The 9,986-nt window shown below is 38.2% G+C and overlaps 1 pseudogene; it reads right to left on the bottom strand.

The window, feature by feature from the left end:
• Positions 1-9,160: 9,160 nt before the first annotated feature.
• On the bottom strand, positions 9,161-9,756 carry LOC102493164 (glycine cleavage system H protein, mitochondrial-like; annotated as a pseudogene).
• Positions 9,757-9,986: the final 230 nt, after the last annotated feature.

The following is a 9,986-nucleotide window of genomic DNA, read 5'->3' on the forward strand; positions in this document are numbered from 1 at the left end:
GGGGGGGGGGATGGCCATGATGCAATCCTTTTTCCTCCATTCTCCTCTCGGGATCTTGGTCACGTATGCTCACGCACCTGGCGTGAGTTTAAGCCACTGGGTCCAGAACTTGAACTGCAGTTGACTACATGGGTCTCCAGTGACATAGCCGTTACACTAACTGCTGGTCCTATGACTGTGTTTTTTTAAAAATGAATTATTTTATTTAATTTTATTCATCATGATTATTTTTCTTAATTTGACCAAATATATAGAGAGGGAAAGTGTGAAAGCAAGTTGGTTTTAGGTCTGGGACTTAAAACATGGTAAACCATGTAGGAATCCAGCTCCTTAGCCACCACGTCACCTGCCGGCCCAATGTTGTATCTTCTCCTTTTTTTTTGCTTTTTCAGAGATTTTTGCTATTTGGTGCATGTATTCACTGGAGAGACAGAGAGACAGCAATAAGAAATCGCACCCAGGGGGATGACCATGTTGTAAACCCTTCTCCATTCTCCTCTTGGGATTTTGGGCACATGCATGCACATGCAGTGTGAGTTTCAAACCGCCAGGTCTAGGACTAGAGCCATGGTCGGCTACATGGGAATCCAGTGTTGTAACCACTCTGTCATCTTCTCGTCCCCACAATTGCATCTTAAAACTAATTTTCAGTCAAGACCCTGTAGCTAGAGATGATAAGATTCTTCTTCAAAGCTGTCATAAAGGTCTCTGAGTTTCACAGTTTGCTAGCATGGATAATTGACTATTCTGAGACTTCATTTTCTCTTTTCTTCAACATAGTTAACCAAAGCTCATCTATACTCAAATCCTTATAATTGTAATAACTATAATTATAATTGCTTCTATATCATTCAGATACTTATATCTCATCTCTATCAACCAAAGGAGAAAGCCTTAGGAATTGTAATACCAATGCATAAGAGAGGTTCTTATTCCCCGTGGAGGAACGGAGGGTGAATCCTTATTAATGTCTGACTATTAAATAATCTAGTTTCTAATTCCTATGCTGAGAATCTGCTTTTTAAGATTATTCCTGGTACCATCTTTTTTTAAAATACTTTTATATATTTATTGTGATTATTATGATTATTATTACTAATTTTGTTATAGGGCGCATGCAAACACCAGAGAGACAGAGAGAAAGAGGGAAAGTGCAATAGCAAGCCACCAGGTCTGGTACTCGAACTGTGGTTAGCCATGTGGGAGTCTAGCACCTTAATTCCCCCATCACCAGCTGGCCCTGGTACTATCTTTCCTGATCTGTTTTCCTCAGAGCTGAACCTAAAACAAAGGCTTAAATAGATGTGCTTTATTCGGAGAAGTAGAAGTGAGGTACAGGGAGGCAAAGGGGAGGAAGAGGAAAACCGCTATGGATAACTGGTTGCTGAATCCTGTGGGACCGTCTGAGAACGCATATGAAATGCCTATCAGATTTGTCCATCCAGGAAGAGAAAGTAACCATCCTGTATCTACCAGTTTTTTATCCTGTTAGTCAAAATTTCACCCCATGGGATGTGGGTGCCAAGTGGTTCCCTAGAATCTAAGGCCTTAGAGTCATTGGAGAATTTCAGGGATGGAAGATGAGAGGCTTATTTATTATAGATGTCTGAGCCAAGGTGCTGCCTGGTTGTACGTGTTTGAAGTTGGTCAAAGCATGAGCAAGTACTGATTAACACTGACATGTCTGACATAAAGAGACGTAAGGCCTGTAAAACTCTAAAGGAATGCTTAAGAGTATGTGATATTAGAGTTCTAAGAATATTTATCATATAATTAAACTACTGAAAACTATGTGGATTTCATCAATTTAGGATTTGTTAAATAATTGTGACATGTTTATTCAATGAAATGCCATGAGTCCCTAACCGAAATAATAATAATAATGAAAGTATATATAATGATATAAAAATAGTCATGATAGATTTTAGATAGGAAAACCTGGTTACATTGGCAATATTTAACTTGATTTTACAAAATATTTTTCCTTTTTTCTAAACCAATAACTTCTCATTCTTAGGAATGATCAAACTTGTATGTTCTTCTTTTTATAGTTTAAAATTTTTTTTTTTTTTTTTTACTGTTTATCTTGCTTTATCCTCCTGGAGTTCTATATAGATTACAGAAGGTCTTACTTTCTCCAGGAATTAGTCTAACTTCGTACTAATGGAGAACTCTCATTGTCAACACTAATTCTTCTTTTCTTCTTCTACTTTTTCTTCCTCACAGATATTTGCAATAGCAGGACAGAAGATAATAATTTAATTTTTCTGGGATCAAAACCTCCATTTATGAAAGACCTACTCAGTTACCTTACTTATTATAATTCATTTTACATAACCTATGGAATCTTAGATTTTAAGAATACAATTAAATTTAGAAGGAATCCAATTTGATCTTTTACTCAAAAGGGGTACCTACCAGTTGTGAAACTCCTCAGAAATGATAGTGCTACTTTATACTTAACTTACTAGTCTGTAGACCTAGGAAGTTTTCTTCCCCAAAAGAAGCTTTTTACATAGGATGTTTGTCTTTTAGAATAAAAGCAATCTTGAGGACAAAGTAATTTTAAAATCTTGATAGTAATAATAATAATAATAGTAAACACATTGCTCTTAACAATATGCCAGGCATAGTTCTAAGCACTTCTACCCATTTCATCCTCATGCTAACTCTGTCATATAGGTGCTATTAGTATCCTCATTTTACAGATGAGAAAACCAAGGTGCACAGAATTTAAACAAGCTGCTCAAGGTCACATAATTATTAAGTGCTACCACTGGGGTTTGTAAACTAGCCACCTGGCTTCAGAGTCTGTACTGTTAAACATAACATAAAGAAAATAATTTCCAGAGCTTCCACTTTTATTTCCTTTTTTTCCCCATTTGCCATTGCTCTTTTATGTTTCGTGAGGTTTCTATGATCTCTAGGCCAAATGAGATTCCAAAAATAACCATTTTAATTTCCAAATCGAGGGCATGATTTCTAAATGGACCAAGTTATTTTTGCGAACCCTACATAAAATTCAGGAACAGAACTTTGGGAAGGAACTTCCAGATGGCAGCAAATCTTCACAGTTCAGTAATTAAGCCTTTTGAGAATGTTACTCTGAGATGGAACCACTGCCTGATTAACTGTACAATATCAATTATATCAAACAGCACTACTTTAACTCTGTCAAAATTGAGAGAAATCTGACATGCTGACGTGAGACTCTGTGAAGTGTGATAATGAGCTGCCAGGTGTCACAAAGTGCCACGGGGGGAAAACACCCTGACTTTCAGACTCAAGGTGGTTTTTTTTCTTTTCTTTTTTTTAGTCGTGGTAGGGTATGCTTTATTAGACATCCGGACACACATACTTGCCCTGTTTGAAATGGACAGTCTAATCTTCTCTAAAAGTTTTTATGAATGAAGTTCAAGTAATGGAAGTGAAACTTAGAAAAGAAAATAAATACAATATTTATTTGGGTTGGGAAATATACATCTAGAAAATTAGGCCCTTCTACATTTTGAGACCTCATTCCTGTGGTTCATGGTTCTCAGAAAGTTAGCTGTAACTTTTTGAAAGTTAAAAGTTTGACTTGCCCAATTTTATAGTGACAGGCACTTGTCTGGTCATTAAGGACAAATCCAGACTTTTTAAATAGTAAAGCTGGAGTTATTAAGTGACAGAATCTTTCAAGGAAGTTTGGCTTTCTTGAAAAGAAAAGGATGCCTTTTTCATAAAAAGTAAAAGAGACTTTATTATAAATTCAATGCCTATCATTCAATGTTAAGGGTTTAGTGTTTCACTAATGAAGTAGTAAGAATAGCTAAAAGGTACAAGCCAGTCTGTTCATTTTTCCATCATTATTTCAAAACAATATTTAAATATTCAGATTTTCCGTTGTGTCCTAAAGGAGGCGAAAGGAACCCTGCATTGACCAACAGAGATGTCTGAGTGTGCTTAATAAGCCCTTACCATGGGGCATTCATTCTGTTTCATGTTATTTGTTGATCATCTCTGAATGACTATCCTACATGTCCTCCTTGACCTCTGTTTTACATTCTTTCGAGGATTTCCAGTTACCCTCTGGATATTTCCATTTGGAAATCTTAATATCACATGAAACTGAAATATTTACAATCTAGCCCACTAATCTTTCCAGCCTCTTCCCAAATAGTCCTCTCCCTCCCCTTCTTTTGCTCAAGAGAATTATTTTCCAGGTTGCTCACATTTGCAGTCTCAGAATCTTCTCTGTGTCCTCTTGGGCTCACTCACTTTCAATATTGTGTAGACTTGATAACCTCACTACTGATCCTTTAGAATGCAATATGGCACTACATAAAGAAAAGTTTTCTTTTACTTAAGTCACTCTTTTCAACCAATGGTGAAAACTTTGCCGTCCATAATGGCATTTGGGGACGATTCCATTCTCCTGGAACTCCCTGCATTGGCATGGGTCAGTTTTTTTCTTTCACAATGCTCTTCAGCTCCTGCGGTTATTCCCCTACAGGGACTTTCAGCTGATATTTTCCTCATCTGCCAGGATTCTTCTGAAGTACCAATAAGATAGTTCAGAAACCTGGCTACTTTTTATTCATGCTTTTCTTAAAGTTTCTTTCTTTCTTCCATGAGTGAGAGAAACACAGAAAGAGAAACACAATTCCCCGAACAGGGTCTTGACATTGCAATCCACTGCCGGTCTCAGCCAATCCTAGGCCATGGGCACATATGTGCCTGGCACACTCAGGATCCAGATGTAAACCCAGAACCTGCCCAGCTGGGTCAGCCTTGCAGTGCATTGCATTTTACCATCTCATCCGTGCAGCCCTCCATGTGTGTTTATCGACTCACAGGATATTTAGGCATCCTTGCCATGAAAGTCGTAGAAGACCTGGCTGATACATTGCCCTACTGTCTTTGTCTTATGATTATTTTTAAAAAAAACATTTTTCTTGGCTCTCATGGGCTCAAGGAAGAAACAGTAAGACCATAGAAAAAACTGGAAGAGATACCACCCTCCACTTCTAGCAAGCACTTTCAATTTCTAAGGAGTGATTTTCCTTAGAGTCCTTCTTTTACTGATCTTTGGAAGGGACGCTCCCCTTCCATCTCAGTTTCTTTCCTCCTGTGGAAATTAAAGTCACAGCACTTCCCTCCTTCTGCCTTTTTCTTTCTTTTTCTTTCTCTCTCTCTTTCTTTCTTTTTCTTTTTCTTTTTTTCCTTTTCTTTTATTGTTTTTGCTTATAAACAGAGTGAGGCAGTGTGCAGCTGGAATGAAATTTGGGGAAGAGAAGATGGCCAGTTCAGCTGCCTCTTATCTCCAAAATGGGTACTAGATCCTATGATTTACTTTCTTATTTACCACTATATTTAGAGAGCGAGAATACTTAGGGTTTCTTTTTCCTAGGCTTTTTTCAATCTTAGTTATTAGTTCTGGGGCAACAGAGAAGTTCTCACTTAAGGTTCTGGTACAAGTCACCAAAATGTCTTGTAATTTTTTCAAAGTATTTTTCACATACACAGTAGAATAAAGAATATTATCCTAAGACATCAGACATTTTGTGCGCATGTGTGCATGTGGTGTGGCCATGTAAAGTCATGGAGGGTTTTTAAAGAAAACCCTTGGTCGGGGGCAAGGGGTAACAGGTAGCATAGTGGTTAAAGTGCAGGACTCCCGTATAGCCGACCACAGTTTGAATCCTAGACGCGGTTGCTTGAAACTCACTCTCGGCACATATGTGCCCAAAATCCCAAGGGGAGAATGGAGGAGAAGGGTTTGCAGTGTGGCCATCCCCTCTGTGTGTGTGGGGGGGTGGATTATCTCTCTCTGTCTCTCTCTGTTTTTATAGCTAGTACATGCAGTCTATGGCGAAAATCTCACTAAAAAACATTAAAAAAAAAATAAAGGAAGCCCTCAGATGTCTTAAAGGACAATGTAAGGTGTCAGTGTCTGAGGCTGGCTACTTAATCTGTATTTTTGCTGTCAGGTAATTGTACTTACTTGGTCTTGGTACTTAAAGATCTCATCATATCTTTTCAAATCAGGAAGTGCGTTTTAACGATGCCATTTCTCACTATTTTTTACTGGCCTATGCAGGACACATTTAATGGAGCTATTCATAGATCCCAGTTGTTCCCTCTCTATCATTTTTTAATATCTTAAAGAAGAGAGTATACTTTGAGTATACATCATGGGAAGGTGGGTGTGCAAGACACATATGACATATGCATTTTGACATCCCTATCTCCCTAAGCTTTTTAATTATTTTCTCTACATTATGCAAGGGAAGTTATGGAATATCACCCTCATTAAACATCATCCATCATCAAGTCCAGGTTTCAATTAAGCGAAGAAACTAACTTTTAGATTCAGCTGTGGCAAATTGTACATTAAACTCAGAATTTCTGGTGAGTACACCATATTGATAACTTTGACCTAATACAGTCATGAATTCATCCTATTTATCTAACATTATTGGACTCTGTATTTATCAGAAAATTTGTTAATATAATTTAGCAAAATCTGACAGTTCCTTACTGGCTCAGACTTCTTACTTTCTCCTGAGTCATGCAGGAATTTAATTCTAGTTCTGGAGAAAATGAAGGCTAGTGGAGGGTTAAATGTTAAGAACAACAGGCTTGGGGCCAGGAAGTGGCATGGTGGTTAAGGTGCTGGACGCCCAGATAGCCCACCACGAGTTGTGTCTCCAATCTGGTGGCTTGCTTTCTCACTCCCTCTCTTTTGCTTTCTGGTGAAATTAAAATTAATGAATTTGATTAAAAATATATAATTCTTTAAGGAAAAAAGAACAGGCTTTCCTGTCCTTTGTAAGATAAGGTTTTGTCTTATTACATATTCTTCAAGTAAGGAAATGGTTATTTTCTCAAGGAAGAAACAACTGCTTCTGCTGGCAAGGGAGACTGAGGGAGATTTGACAGCTACAAGTTCTCCAATTTGAAAACACTAAGACATGCTTATTTCATGTTTTATGTTCATTCATTCCCTAATTCTAAGTTTTAGGAGAAGACTTGGCAAGATTGTGAATTTAAGTTATGTTTTTAATGCTAATTAAACAATTACTGAGACTAAGTTCTAGCCATTTCTGCTCTATAACTATATGCATACAAATATTTGTACATATTTATGAGCAAGAAAGATGGAAAAATTGAGTTTATCATTGAAGTTAGGGAGTTAGAGTAAGAACAATAAAATAAAAACAAGAAACTTGAAAACATTGAACAAAAGTAGAAGATTAATATCTAAAAAATAAATATCAACAATGACCAAAAAATCTAGTTGAGACTGACAAAAAGTAATAAGAACCAAGCAAGAAGATACAAATGAGCAGTGTTAGAGATGAAAACAGGGGTATAACTAGATTAAATGAACAATATGTGTTTGTTGACCTGTGTGAAGGCAAAATAAACCTACATCCTATGCTAATCACTCGATTCATGTTTGTTTTGGAGCTATGAGAGACTGTCAGTTTCTCTTTATATCATACTGCATCAATGCCCTGACAAACTATCATTGAGATGTTTTGGAGAAATGCATTAATGCTCTATTTTAATATGACTTCAAAAAATTTATTATTTCAAAACGTTGATGTAATGTAACAGATTCTGTATTTGTATACGGACAATTGCTCTTCTAGGCTGAATGTGCCCTCCCTCACAAATTCATGTGTTAAAATACTACCCTCCAATGTGATGGTATTAGGTGGTGGGGGCCCTTGGAGGTAATTCGATTACCAGGGTAGAGCCTGTATGAATGGGGTTAGTTCCTTTCTAAGAAGAGACAAGACAGTGGGTCATCTCTCTTCTCCCCACCATGTGACCATACAACAAGAAAATGACCAAGAAGGAGCCCTCACCAGATGCTGGATCTGCTGTCATCTTCATCTTGATCCCCCAGATTTCAGATTGTGAGGAATAAATTTCTGATGTTATCACCCAGTCTATGATATTCTGTTATTGTAGCCTGAGTTGACAAAGACAGTTATGAAAGTTAATTAACTAACTAATTAATTAATTAATTGTTTTTTGGGTTAGATGAAATCCTGCTTTCAGGACCAGCAGTTAGCATAATGGCTATGTAGTTGGACTCCCATGTAGTCGACTGTGGTTCGAGTCCCAGACCCAGTGGCTTAAACTCACGCCGGCGCGTGTGCGTGTGTGCCCAAGATCCCGAGAGGAAAATGGAGGAGAGGGGATTGCGGCGTGCCCATCCCCCCGAGGGGCGATTTCTTGCTTTCTATATCTCTCTCTGGTGAGTGCACATGCTCTATAGCAAAAACTTCTCAAAAAAAAAAAGAAATCCTGCTTTTCCTATTTGGGTCTATATGATCTTCCATGATGCCATTTTTCTAGTATTTTAAAGAATGTGCTTGTTTTATTCATGAAAGAGAATGCATGTGTGCACATGCGATAAACAGAGAGGAGAAAGAGAGAGAGAAAGAATTCCTTGTAACCTCCTACCTACAGCCCTCTAGGTCATCAAGATCTTGGACACCGTAAACCTGATGTATTTTCAAGTTAACATGGAATCTGAAGCTGCAGTCGGCTCTGTGGCTTTGAGCACTGAGTTCAATATGCTATTGCCTTTGGCACCTTCTAGTATTTTTTTTTTTTGATGGAAGAATTGAACATTTTATTATGTCTTATTTTGCTGCAAAGCTGTTGCTTCAACTGTATAAAATAGCACCAGCAAATGCAGTATATGGGAAAACTATAATAGTACTGCTTTTTAACACTATACAACTAACAAAAACTTTTCTCCACTCCCACTTATTTCCAATGGAGGGAAAATGAAGTATTCTGACCCACATCCAGGGATGGTTATATACAGTGTTATATAAGGCTTAGGCTAACAGTGTTATCACTAATTACATAATTCTTATAACTAGTTTTTAATCACAGATCATTTCATGAATTCTGAATACTTGTGCATATATTACCAATCATAGAATATTGTGAAAAAGATGCATTTTGTGTTTATTAAAAATATGATCTTTAGAAAGTTAAGGGTTTTTTCGCTCCAGTAGTGGTGTTCAGTCATTTCTTTATCCACTGATATTGCTAAAAGTTGCAATTTAAGTCTTCTATCAACCACTAATTTAAGACAACTATGCCTGGGTTAAGTTGTTTTACACTACTTTATTTAAGGATTCTACTTTTACTCTTCAATAGATTTTACGTATTTTTCAAACGCATCTTCACTCATTAGTTCATCTAGTTCTGAAGGGTTACTCAGCGAGTGTCATCTTGATCAGCCAACCATCTTCATAAGATTTGTTGACAAGTCCTGGATTTTCTGCAAGAGCGTCATTAATTTCAGTGACTTCTCCTGACAGAATAGAGTTCACTAGCAGCGTTTACACTTTCCAAAGCACCAAACTCGTCTCGTTTGTTCAGTTTCGTCCCAACTTCGGGCAGACTACAATGAACAACATCTCCCAAAGCTTCCTGTGCAATTTGCTGATTCCCATTGTTCCAATACTGTTTTCTGTTGTTATTCACTCATGTTTCTCCGTGAATTTACGCACCGACAGCAGAGCCGGTCCCGTGCGCAGCGTCCGGACGGCGCCCACCCGCAGCCGCTGGGGCCGCGGCAGGAGGGCACGGCGGGCGCCGATGCGCGCGCAGGCTGCAGGCCACCGCCTGTGTGCTCCACGCTGTGCGGTGTTCGCAGGGATGCCGAGGGTCGCGGCATTGCGCCGGGCCGCCCAGGGCAAGGGGCCCGCACCTTCTAGTATTGAAAGACCAGCCCATTGACGACCATTCTCAAACATTTCCCATTGTTCTCTGTCTCTTCCTCCAATGATCCAAGGCTTATCCCAATAAGCTGCAGGCTTACAATAGTACAATAAACTAAGTTAAACTCTGCCTCACATAAGGGACTAATAATCAAAATATACAGAGAACTCAAGCAACTTGCCTGAAAAATAAATCATCAACTCAATTAAAAGATGGGCAAATGAGTTGAACAGACAACTCTCTAA

The sequence above is a fragment of the Tupaia chinensis genome, unplaced genomic scaffold (genome assembly GCF_000334495.1).
Source record: "Tupaia chinensis unplaced genomic scaffold, TupChi_1.0 Scaffold000018_1, whole genome shotgun sequence".
NCBI lineage: Eukaryota > Metazoa > Chordata > Mammalia > Scandentia > Tupaiidae > Tupaia > Tupaia belangeri.